At 44.8% G+C, this 12,607-nt stretch overlaps 1 protein-coding gene across 4 annotated transcripts in view; it reads right to left on the minus strand.

The window, feature by feature from the left end:
- The window catches only part of FRYL (FRY like transcription coactivator), a 170,668-nt gene extending 158,093 nt beyond the window's left edge, over positions 1 to 12,575 (minus strand). The window contains exon 1 of one of the 4 annotated variants that reach the window (XM_084518260.1): positions 12,449 to 12,575. The gene's annotated coding sequence lies outside the window, so the exon portion shown is untranslated. Of the gene's footprint in view, positions 1 to 3,252; positions 3,433 to 5,175; positions 5,330 to 12,448 lie in introns of those variants that run through there. The other 3 variants (XM_084518252.1, XM_084518261.1, XM_084518259.1) reach the window with 3 other exon arrangements.
- Positions 12,576 to 12,607: the final 32 nt, after the last annotated feature.

A 12,607-nucleotide genomic window follows, 5' to 3' on the forward strand; every position in this document is an offset into this window, starting at 1 on the left:
AATGCACAAGGGAGAGTCAAGACAGAGGTAGGTTCAGCTTCCACATAGGGGATATGGATCTAAGTCATGAGGCAGACTGTTCTGGGCTGAAAAGTTTTAAGGGTAATCATGGGAAAAAGGAGAAAAACCAAAGGATGCACATCAGTCATACAAACACTCTGGAATGTGGCCAACCATCTGCACCTGAGAACTACATTTGTTATACTGCTTCAATAATTTGTCTTCCTGAGTGTTATAAATAGCTCTCCATTTATAAACTGACAAACTTTAATTGAAAAGACTCCAATATAATCACAATCTGAAGTTGAGAAGGATTTGCAAGATAAACTTCAGAGGGAGGCTTGGTGCCAAATGTGTAATAACTTGACCATGATAACTCAGACTTTAAAATGTATTTTTGCATTCTCCTTTCTATAGTTAGCAGGAACAGGGACTAAAAAGTATGTGAATTGTGAATCATGAATCATCTCCACTGGGACAGTGCCAGAAAACCTCTCTGCTCTTTAAATTTTGATGATAACTTTATCTTCTGGAATCTCATTTCAGAATATTAGAAATATGCTAAAATTAAAAGTGCACCTTCAACCAGATCACAGTGGATATTTCCATCTAGGATGAAGGGCTTTCACGTCTTGCAGATTAGCCTCCTCATAAAACTTGCATTTACCAGTGCCACAGCCCAAGGAAACCAGAGCAATGCAAGTCTCACTCAGCTACACCTCCCCTCAGTGCTCACGTCCTCTGACTCCACCTTTACTCCTATTTTCTGATGATGGTTGCTTTAGAGGAGCGCTTCCACTGCCGTGGTCAAGAACCAATGATCTTACTTTGGACTCCAAAAAAGTGACCTTAACTTTCCATTATACCAATTACAAGCTGAGACCGTCAGAAGAGAAGGTATTTCTCTGCTGCTTTCCAAGACACTACAGAATAAGTGTCCAATCTGCAGTCTATATATAATAAGACCACAGACTAAGAAATTACAATTTTCTTATGTTAGTGTCAGAGGTTATAAGCAATCCATACATTAACATGACCTCAAACGGATGTTGCTTCCAACACACCAACAACTAGAGCAAGGTCTGTGCCAGCACAATGGAAGCACTTCACACACCAGTATTTCAGAGGGAAGTAAGACTCCAGCTTGCCTGATCTTGAGTCACCTAGTGATTTATCATCGGCTGTTCTTTCATGTCCCTGGGAAGAAAAATGGCAGGCCATACCCAACAGCAGCAGTCACCCTCCTGAGATGAATTGCTGCCTGCAACAATAAAGCTGAGCAGATTCTTATGCTGCAGTCGCTCCTACTAAAGGTCTCGCAGCATCGATCTGACCACCATCAATCACCCTATCCACACTAACAATGTTTTGGCACTAGGAAGAGCAACAACTCCCAGAAGTGTGCAGTGTAAGCAAAGGAGCCTGAAGTTCTGACCTCTGGTCCACCATCACAACAGCAACAGTGCAGAAAACGCATACAATGACAAACAAACCTTATTTTTACAAAATAAACGGCAAGCACAGGCTGAAGTCAGCCTATAAATATGAAACTGCAGTAATTAAATCTGAAAAACAGAAGCTTATATCACACCTTCAAACTGCTTTTGGCAGCATCCTACTTTTGACAGTAACTCAAACAAAAAGCCAACAATCCTTCTCAATTCAATATGCTTTTAGAAATCAACATTAACTAAGGTTCAAGCACTTGGAATTACTGAATGAAAAATCAACAGCTTATGTACTACTTTGCTTCCCTTAACAGACTGTTAATGCTAAAAATACATCCTCTTTTTGTAAAGTGCCAAAAACGATTAAATTGCTTACCAGTCATATCACTGTGCTTGTGCAATGAGAAGGAAGAATGCACAGCAATGAAGTTTGTCTTCAGCTATCAACATGAACTGTATGCACATTCAGAACCCAAGTACATATGGATTTAAAAATGACAAACTACTCACTCGAAGCAAGTAGGAAGCTATTCTCCACCCCCGCTTACAGCAACTTCACCAGAAGCTGAACCCAGGCCCTATATATAAAAGTGGCAGTTCTTCAAATAGGCCAACGCTGACGTATAGCAGTCAGATTTCGTACAGCCAGCAGTTGCAGAAAAACGTGCTTAAACTGATATACCCCCATCTAGCACAGTACTCACTGGACTCTGATAATCTGGTACGTATCCTATAAAAACACGACTTCTGTGCATATTGCTTTTGAAACAGAATGACTGGAATGAGGACTTTGCTATACTTCCACATGGAGCTTCCCTATCCCTCCTTGTTTCTCAAAGAGCACCCACCCTGAGGAGTACACCATCTGTATTGACATGGGCTGAAACACCAACTTGCTGTTTCACTTTAACAGAAATCCAAGTGAGGACATCCTACATTCTCCAGCAAGATGACAATAAGAAACAAAAAGTAGTCAAAATAGTCTTTTTATTTCCATGCACAAAACATTATGAAAGCCCCACTGATATGTTTTTTTCTCCAATGCATCCTACTCTTCTCACATGAAATGCACACTAGCTTTCAAATATCCATCTGCTAAATTTGAAATATCTTTTGGGGACTCGCATCCCTAACATATTCCAATTCTTAAGCTTAGAGTGCCTGCACCACTAACTACAACTGGGTAAAGATTCCACGCCTTTCAGCTACACAGTTATTTTGGTTTTGAGGGAGCAGGCAAGAGAAGGTACTATAAAATTACAGGGGCTGAGAAACTCTTGAAAACAAAAATATTTACTCAATTTAAAAATGCAAATCAGAAGAACAACCTGCACTCCAGCATAATATGGAATGAGCTATGCAGTACCTTCATAGATGCTCTCCCACGCCATAAAAGTTTGGGCTTCAAATTGGATCAGATCAGTTGCACATCCAGCACCACAGAAACACAAGCGCAGTCAGTGCCTACCTGATGGCCTGGTGATGCATTTTGACTATAATAACAAAGGTTGGTTGTGACATACAGTAAGAAAACGTTCTCAAATGTTTTAAGATCTGGTCCTGTTTTCCCCCTTTGTACAACAGATGTCCAAAAGTATTAAAGCATTAAATGTGTATAATGGTAGGTAAGGACTATCAAACTCCTCCTCCAACGGCTTGTTCTATTATTTTTGTACTTGTGACTACCTATCTTTCTATTCCCATGCTTGCTTTCCTATGCTTCTCGCCTATCCCAGCTACTCTCTAGTTATTTACCTATTCATTCTGCAGGTAGGTACGTGGAAATAAATATATACACACGTACCCCAATGTGCATCAGCTCCATCTGAAGAAACACGGCTCACCTCCAGTTCTATTTGAAACACCTCCCAGCAAAGGTGGTAAGGGAAAAATCCCCACTTAGTGGGGAGGCAGAGGTGAGGACCATGCACAGCAGAGAAAGGAGAGCAGCAGCAGCAGGATCTTCATGTGGATACAAAACAAGGTGGGGTATGCGTGAGCTCCCTGAGTCCCTGCAGCAGCACTGGCCTTCATGGGACCAGCTACTCCTCACCACCCTGCCCTAGGGAATAAATAAGCACCCAGTCAGTCACACCGCACCAATGCAGCAATTTTTCAGCTTTTCAGGTGACATCTTTTTGGGGGGTGATGTCTGGAGAGGAAGAAATCGTAACATTTTTGTTTAAAGACACTTTTTATGTGATCTGCAGTACCAGATCAGATTAGTTTGACAGAATTTGCAGGATGTTAAATCAATCTCAAAAACATTCACCTGCCACAGACAGACTCCTTACAGTTCTTCCTGCCCTAGTGAAGGAGCAGAAGTATTGCTGATAGGGACTATTCTCATGCAAGATAGGCTGAAGCTCTCCCAGACACTTTTAATGCATCTTTCCTGTTTGTTTCTCCACAAAGAAAGTCAGTCTTTCTCTGTCCAGGCCTACTGTTAACCACAAGTCCCCTTTAGGGCATGCTGTTTACAAAGATGCTTCTTCATGCTGTAGAACTGGGCAGCAACCCTAGAGGGATGAAGTCATCCTTTACAATTATCAGCTGAAGATACGAATTCCAGAGCTCTGCTTTCATCATAACATTCTCAAGGCTCAGAGTGTAAATATTCCCGTATCACTTATTGTTATTTTGCAAATGAGTATTCATTCTTTTTATTCTGTTTTTAAAAGTCTCCCGCCTTGAATTACCAGACCCTACCTTCTGGATCAAATACAACAAGCTATCTGTATTTATAGTTTTCACCACTCTCCCTCAGCCCTTATTTTATAAACACATGCAACATTGTATTCAGGCACTGCAAACAAACAAACTTAACTGGATAATACTGGCAAAAACCACACAACTGTTGTCTTTTGAGACTACTAGAAAAACAAACAAGCAGTGAGAAAAAAAATCTTCTCTGAAAGACCATACAAGTGTGATTTAATATTGCAGAGCAGGTCTTGTCCATATTCACACACATTCTTGCCTCTATAAACAGTACTTTTTTCTTCCCCCCTTGTTATTCACATTTTAGTGGCATCTTTAAGCTTTTTGAATACTTTCTTCATAAGTATTACCAACCCCACTGCCACCATCACCTGAACTTTGGTAGGCTTAAGGACATTTGTCAAGAGTAATATATATCAATGTTGCGTTTAACCTATAGCTTCTTTCATTTTAACTTAATAAAACATTTTAGTGGTAATATTTTCTGCTAGAAATTACAGTTTATGAAGACAAACCTGAGAAACCTTCACTGAAATCTTCTCTAGAATACTTTATACAGGATGGGTCAATACATGCTAAAAAGATTAATTCACGTACAAAGTAAGGGAGCTGGGACTTTAGGATCATCAGATGAACAGCAAAAATCTCATCCAAACAATAAGGAGTATGGTTTATCAAAATTACACAATTATTCTCCAGAAATACGCTGAAAATAAGGCACTAAGCATCAAAAGGAAGAACTGCTTTTAAAGTGAAGAATAACATGGGCAAAAGCCACTGAAACTGGTGTTAACATACAACTTGAAAATTAAAAATCCTTGTATCAGAGTAGTTTTATTCTGAAGCAGCCTTCCAACAGTAAGAAAACAAACTTTGTCTTGTCATATCACCTCATGCAACTTGAAACAAAAATAAAAATAAATAAAAACAGAGAAAGACCCAAGGCAGGAATCTTTTCCCTTTCTCTGGGAAGCAGAGTAAGAAGCAAACAGGTCACCAGACTAACCTGACAGTGAAGTGTACGTGTCGAGTGTCCCAGGTCTCCTGCTGTAAGCTCCAGCACAAAGCCAGCAGGGCTGTAGCCAGATGCAGCCCAGCTCTGAAAAAGCACGCTTCATTCACACTCCTACAGATCACCTGCCACAGCACTGCCTGGAATGCCGGGAGCAAGGCACTGCTGTGGGGAGTCCACGCGAATTCCACACAGATTAACTTTGTTCGTTAGCACTAACTGTAAAAAGAAATATTTATGCTGCTCACATTGACACAGACAAGAACATTCGCAGAACAAACCACTGCAACCCAAAGGCTTCTAACAGCAGCTTCTGGGCACCAGGCCATTGTATCAAATATGCAGGCATTTAAGAGAACTTGAAACTCAATTTTAGAAATACTTTTAAGATGCGTCTATTTGTTCCTCTTCCATTTTTGCATGCAAAAATAAGTCATTAACAGAAGCTAGGGGTAAATACAGAGATCCCTCAAAAATGAAGCCATTTCAAGGGCAGATCACTTTCAACTAGCTCGAGTGGATGTATTCCTTTCTGATGTTTTCCAGTGCCAGTATTGGACACCCGCTATCTGACATCACGTTCTGTCATTCTTCCTGGGAGGTGCTCATGTCACAGGGAATTAGGGACTGCAAGAGATTTGGGGGAGGGGAAGGAAGGACAACACAACAGGCTTGGAGGAGACAGAGCTGTATAGTGCTACAAGGATATTTTGAGAACTAACTGCTGAACAATTGGAGTAAGCGAGCTAAATACTACAAAGGAGAACTGCTATAACTGCTATAAAGAAAATAAATAAAAAAAAAAAAAGGCAGAAGCAACCCTAGCTGAAGCAGTCTAGCTAGCATCTATTACCGAGCTCACTGGGATTTGGAAATAGCCCATACAAGAATCACCACAGAATGGCTCTGGTCAAGAGTGACCTCAAAGCCCACCCAGTTCCAACCCCCTGCCATGGGCAGGGACACCTCCCACCAGCCCAGGCTGCCCTAAGCCCCTTCCAGCCTGGGACAGGGCATCCACAGCTTCTCTGGGCAGCCTGTGCCAATAATGCTGAACCCCAATGCCTTCAAATGTTGCAATGTTTCTTCACCAGCCCGTTATCATTCCCAGAAAGTTTATTACAGATATAGAAGTCATAAAGGCTCAATGTTATTTGGGTGCAAGTGTGCAGAAGCATTAGACAGTGGTAAACCACAGCTAGACTATGCACGAGGCCAGCTGCTCTACCACTGACGGATAAGGTACCTTGCACTTCCTACCGGTAAGACAAAGCAGGCCAAAAGTTAGAGTTACACGGTCATGAACCCTGAACTGTTATCCTTGTTTCTCTCACGTTAACTCAGACAACCCATGTGTACACTGAGGTTCTTTTGCCTTACATTGTTTTTTTTGCCTTTTGTATTGTTCTTTTACCTTACATTGTTGTTTGAACATGAGGCCTACATGCCATGCTTTCTGTTGAGCTGTGGCTCAAACATATAGGAAAATTGCTAAAAGCTCGTGGCTCTCTGTGCCACAGAGAGTATATTACATACCCGGATTATATGAGCCCACTGAGGTGTAAAGTTCGCCTGCATGCCACTCATGGAGCTCAGACCAAGAAAAAAAAACATCTAGTCCTTTGAAGTAGTTGTCACTAGACAAAATGACCAGGATAAAACTCCCTGAAATACAAAACTAGACATAGAATTGGCAATACCTGATGCAGAACACCATGTTTTCCAAGTTGGAAACGGATGCATAGTCAATGAGAAAGGGTTTAATTATAATCTTCTTAAGTTCTTAGAAAAAAATAAATACAGACAGTCTGTTCTCAATTGTATTACCAAAAACTTTCAGCAGACCAATTAATTTTAACCCCCAAAATTAAAGAGGCAAACATTCACAGTGGGGAAAAAAACAACACATTGTGAACCACTCTTGACCTGTTGATGCCTAGCAGGATGACACTGTAGAGTGCTCACTGGAGAGCGTTAATATGAAAAGCTAAAAGTTTTAATTGTTGCCTTGCAGCCCCACAGTACTCCAACTTCCCTCCTGAAAGGTATCACACTATTACACGAGAATCAGCTATGACTATACTTTGGCTCACCTAGGCCAGCCAGTCCAACAAACAGCCAAGTCAGCTCAACGTTTCAGCTTAATCTTAAATAAACCCTGCAGAAGAATTAAACAACTTTTCTTTTGAAACAAAGTTCAGCAACAGTTTTCTCCAACAACATCCCGGAGCAACATACCACAGCGCTGCTTCCTGAGAGAAGCCAGCACAGACTTGAACCACATCCATTCTGGAATACAAATGAGGAAGCTTTTCACAGCAGCAGTTCACCCAGGGAAGGCAGTTGTCTACTGACAGCTGCCACCAAGTCCCCCTGAGCAGTGGCCTCCACAGATTACAGAAAACAGCAGCTTCTGGCACAGAGAAAGGTGCTCTCGTCTTTACATATCTGACTTACTAAACCTGCAGTGCAATCTTTACCAAGGGGTTTGTTTCCTTCCTGTGATAGTGTCACAAGATAAGAATCGTGTGTGTGGTTTCCCAGTGCTTGCTCAACAATCTTCCCCGGAGATTTTGAAGCATCTGGGGCACATCCTCAGCACCACAGTAGCAGCACAGAAGGAGAGCTACTGAAAGAGCACACTGCAGAAACCTCTAAAACAACATGAGTTAATTTCACCCTTAACTTCGAATCAGGAAGTTGTCCCATTTATCACAGTACGCAGTATGTTGTGTGTTCCTGCAACTGTTAGTGGCTCTTTACTACCTCAATAACTTACAGGCAGCTTTCATTCTCTGGTCTGTGTTGACCAGAGACACAGGGAAGTGCCTTGCTGCCTGATACACCTTTCTCATTACATGAAGTCTGAGCTCTGGAGATGTCCAGCACACACAGGAGTAACAAAGAAGTTGCTTCCTGTGTTGGTGTTTCATTTTCCAAAGGCACAGCTCAGATTTCTAGTTGTGATGAGATAAAACAACCGGGTTACGCTTCTTCCACCTCACTACGCCTTAAAATCGTGTCAGGGAGCTGCTGGTGCAGCTCACCCTCAGCCCGAGCGCCCACCCAGCACCTGGCGCTCATTGTTTGCCTTCCCTCCCGCTGCCTTTCGGCGCACGGCCGGAGCTCACCTGCTCGCGGGCTCAGCGACTCCCACCTGAGCAGCGAACACCGAACCGAGCCGCTCCGAGCCAAACCCGGGGAGGAAACACGGGGTGGGCACGGAGCCGCTGAGGGGCAGAGCCCAGCCCCAGGCGCCGTGGGGCAGCGGGGCAGGCCGGGCCCGCAGGGTGCGGGAACAAAGCGCGGCTCCGTGCCGGGAGGCACCGCCTGGCCCCCCCCCCCTCAGGCGGGCACGGACTCCGAGCCCCCCCCTCAAAGCGGCCCCGTACCCAACGGCCGCTCCCCCCCCCGCCCCGCCCTCGCGCTCCGTTTCCGTTGCAGCGCGCGCGCGGCCCCCCCCCCGCCCAACGGTCCCCGCCAACGGTCGGCTCCCCCACTCACCCCGCCGCCGCCGCCGCCCCGAGGAGCCCGTCCCGTCCCGTCCCGCCGCAGGCCGCCGCTGGGTGAGCGGGAGCCGCCCGGCGCCGCCGGCTTTATCCCGCCGCCGCCTCTCCCCTCCGGTAACTCCGCGGCCCGGCCCGGCCCCGCCCCGCCCGGCCATTGGCGCGCGGCGCCCCACCGGCAGCCGACGCTGAGTGGGGAGCGCGCGCGGCACTCACGCGATGCCACCCCCCCGCTCGCAGCCCATTGGCTGGTGTTGGGGAGAGCCCGCCCCTCCAGGCCACGCCCTCCGCTCTTGAGGCCAATCGGAGGGGGAGGGGGAGGCGGGGCCGCGGTTTGAGGCGCTCGGCGGTGATAGGCTGGGGCGGCGGGCAGGCCCGCCTGGCTTGCGTGACGTCACCGGCAGCGCCTCGGGGCGGGCGGGCCCCGTGAGGCGAGGGGAGCCCCAAGATGGCCGCCGGCCGGAGCGGGGCGGCTCGTGCCGGCTGAAAGCCACGAATGAAGAACCCCCCACGAGTAAAGCACCCGCTAATAAGACCCCCACGAATAAAGAACCCGCTAATAAAGCCCCCACGAATAAAGAACGCACTAATAAAGCTGGTCCGGCTGAGGGAGAGGAACAAATAATAAATAAACTCGTAGCCGAGGGAATACCTCAGCTGAACTCTTCCCTGTGTGCTCAGGAATTTCGTGGAGCGTTTCTCCCTCTGCAGCCTAAACGTTGGGCAACGCGACGCCCAACAAGAAAAACAGGATTAATCGCTGCTGTTTATAATTTTAGGCAACTGGCTGAAGCAAAGCGTTATCGCGAGTTGCCTCTGCTTTTGAAGCCCGGCGTGGTCTCCCCTGTGAATGCACGCACAGAAATGTGACTGAAATGAGACCAGGGCCAATAAACCAGACCTTCGGTGTTCAGCCTCGAGCGCACCCGCATAAACTGTCAGAATCGAGATTTTCCCACCTTGTTACCTGCCTGCTTTACAAACTACCCCTAAGGATCAGTTAACATGCAAAGTGATTTACAAAGTGCGTTATAGTACCAGTTATTAGTAATAGTAATTATTATCAATGTGGGTAAAGCCCTTCCTAATTGAGGCTTTGAGTGTCAGCTCTGCAAAGACATCCACTCCAGTTCTTGCTGATGTGCCGTAATGCTCGGGGCGAATAACTGGTCCTTTGTTCGCCACCACTTGCAGTGGTTACAACAATGCTCTTTTTTGGTACAAAGCGCTGTTGTTTCCTCCTTAGGGAGAGAGTGAATTTTCCAAATACAGTCCTGTTAACTCTTGGCAACAACTGAAGAATCAGAAGCTCTCAGCTGTTGTGTTTTACTCTTTTGTCCTGACCTGAGCAAGAGCAACGAACAGAAGAGAAAAAAATAAAAAATAAAAAAATCACCATTCCAGCTATGTACTCGAGCACATGAAGTTCCAGTACTTGTTCTGGCGACTTGCCTTACCAGATCCGCGGATACTCCAACACTTTCGCACATCCACGCGATTTCAGCGTCCCGTGTCTTGTGTAACATCTCAAAAGTGAAGTTACTGGTTAAGCCAACTTTTTGTTTTGCAATGAATCTGTATAAAGCCTGTCACTAGCCGCTAAACAAGGGGATGGAGAAGAATTTACCAGGCAGATAAGCTTTTAAAGCACTTGACAGTCCCTACCAAACTCACCATATGAATGCTCGAGCCTGAGCCCTGTGACTTTGTTTAACAAAGCGCTGTGATTAGGAAACCATTAGATTTTCACACCTACTAATTTCTTCTTAGATAAGTAATCCGTTCATTTTAAAAGACTCTTATTTTTCTAAAATTTTCCTTTTCCTCCTCGAGACAGCTCCTTCAGAAGAAATCGTTTCAAATTTCTGAAGGCTATCTGTCAAGTTAGAGTATTACAGTATTTTGAATCTCAAGTATATTCACTCTTGGACGATACTAAGTTACAAAAGATTAAAAAAAAATAATGTCATGGGTGCATTGTAATGTAACTAAAATGAATGACCCCCTGAAAAATACAAAAATACACAACTGTGCTACTTCTCTTTACAAATAATCTATCGGTTTTGTTGATTGTGCATATTTAAAGACACACTCAACAGCAAAACAGTTGTCAAAACATCAGGCTGTCATTTTGCATGTCATTAAAACAAACAGTTCCAAAGTCCTTGAAAAATAGCATTACATTGTCATCTCTGAAGGTCTACCCTAGCACATAGATTTTTAAACAAAAATATATTGGATAATGGCAGCTGGAATTGCGGTCAAAGCAAAAGGTGGGAAAACAGTATTCAAGAAATTAGATTTACAGAAAGGGGTTATACAGCTAGCCTTAAGCTTTGCCCATTGACAAGATTTTATGTAATGCATCAGGACTTGGCAGTACCATGACTGATTTTAAACTGACTTCTCAACTAGCTGCCAGAAAGATGACATGAGCGTTAGGGAAACAGTAAAAGTAAACCAGGTGACAAAAAGGGGGTCCTTGTAGAGATTTCTTTCTATGAGTGAACTTCAGAACAAGAGTTGTAGCACGAGAATGAAGTGTCAGAGATGCAGATATGCTGAACATGGCCCTGCACCTGCAGTTCTAAGCCAAAAAACGGACACTTAACCAGATGAAACCTTGAAGTATCAATAAGCATCTCACAGGCAGACTGTACTAGGAAATTTTTGAAAGGAAGGTAAAACTTACCGGTTTGGTGTATGACATTCTTTTTTTTTTTTTTTTCCCCATTGGAAGTCTAAGGGATTTGGGGATAGTGAACTGGGAAAGCTGAATGGATAACTATTCATTTTATAATAGGCAAAACAACCGAGTCATTATTTTCTTTAACAAAGGAGACCGATATCCATTTCCTCCCATTGAAGCTCCGTGTTTAGAGAAGGTGCAGTCCATAAACACGTCCTCCCCTATAAAAATGCAAGCTTTAAAAAAACATTGTACTCTTTGCCTAGAATGTACTGAAAGACAAATGGGAAGAACGAAATAAATCGCCTTTAGAATTGTGCTGGAGACCGTAAATAAAACTACTGTGAGTTGATGAGGCCAAAATATTTTGCATTGGGATTAATAATGTGCCTAACTGGTGCTCTGTTATTGGTATGTGCTTCGTTAGGGTGGGCTCAGATAATAGGCAGAGATGAAGGCTGGAAGAAATCTGTGTTAAGAGGCAGAAGAATTTAATGTAGATTGGAAGTTTATTTATTGTATGATGAAAACTATGAATTAAGAAACCTTTAATACACAGATCCTTGGTGCTATCCCCCCAGCTTATTTCAAGAATCCAGCACTCATAAGCCCACCTCCTCTACAGCTTCCTTGCTGGTGCACGCAGCCACCATAAGCAGCCAAATCTATTACTTTACACACCCCTAACTCCATTTACCCCGGGTCCCTCACCTGCTCACAGCACTCCTTTCATAGTCGCTTTCTCTACTAATTTCAGCTATTTTGCATGCCCGTTCCCTACTAATTTCTGACACCTGCAGCCTCTAAGCCTTGCGTTTCCTATCTCCAGGCACAGCCTTTTTTTTGTACCTCCACCAGTCAGCAGCAATTTAAGCCTCTTCTCTTGAACCCCAGGGCTGAGAGCCCCTGACCCTGGCAGGGCTGGCTGGCAGGGAGCGCTGCATCCCAGGCGAGCCGAGGCAGAGCAGGACACGGCGAAATCAAGCGGCAGCTCCGAGCGGCTACGGGAAAACTTCACAGCATGCACAGCAACACCATTTGTCCTGATTTCTGCCAAACACACACCACTCACCCGCTAAAGCTGCTATTTCGGTAGCGTCAGCCAGAGGCGAGCACGCGGATTCTTTCTGCAAACACCGGATTTTTTCCCAAATTCACCTCAGCGCGACGCTGAGCACCAAACGCGTCCTCTCCCTCAGCCACCCGCGGGCGCCGTGCCCGGGGCCGGCGC

This window comes from Aythya ferina (assembly GCF_964211825.1).
Source record: "Aythya ferina genome assembly, chromosome: 4".
NCBI lineage: Eukaryota > Metazoa > Chordata > Aves > Anseriformes > Anatidae > Aythya > Aythya ferina.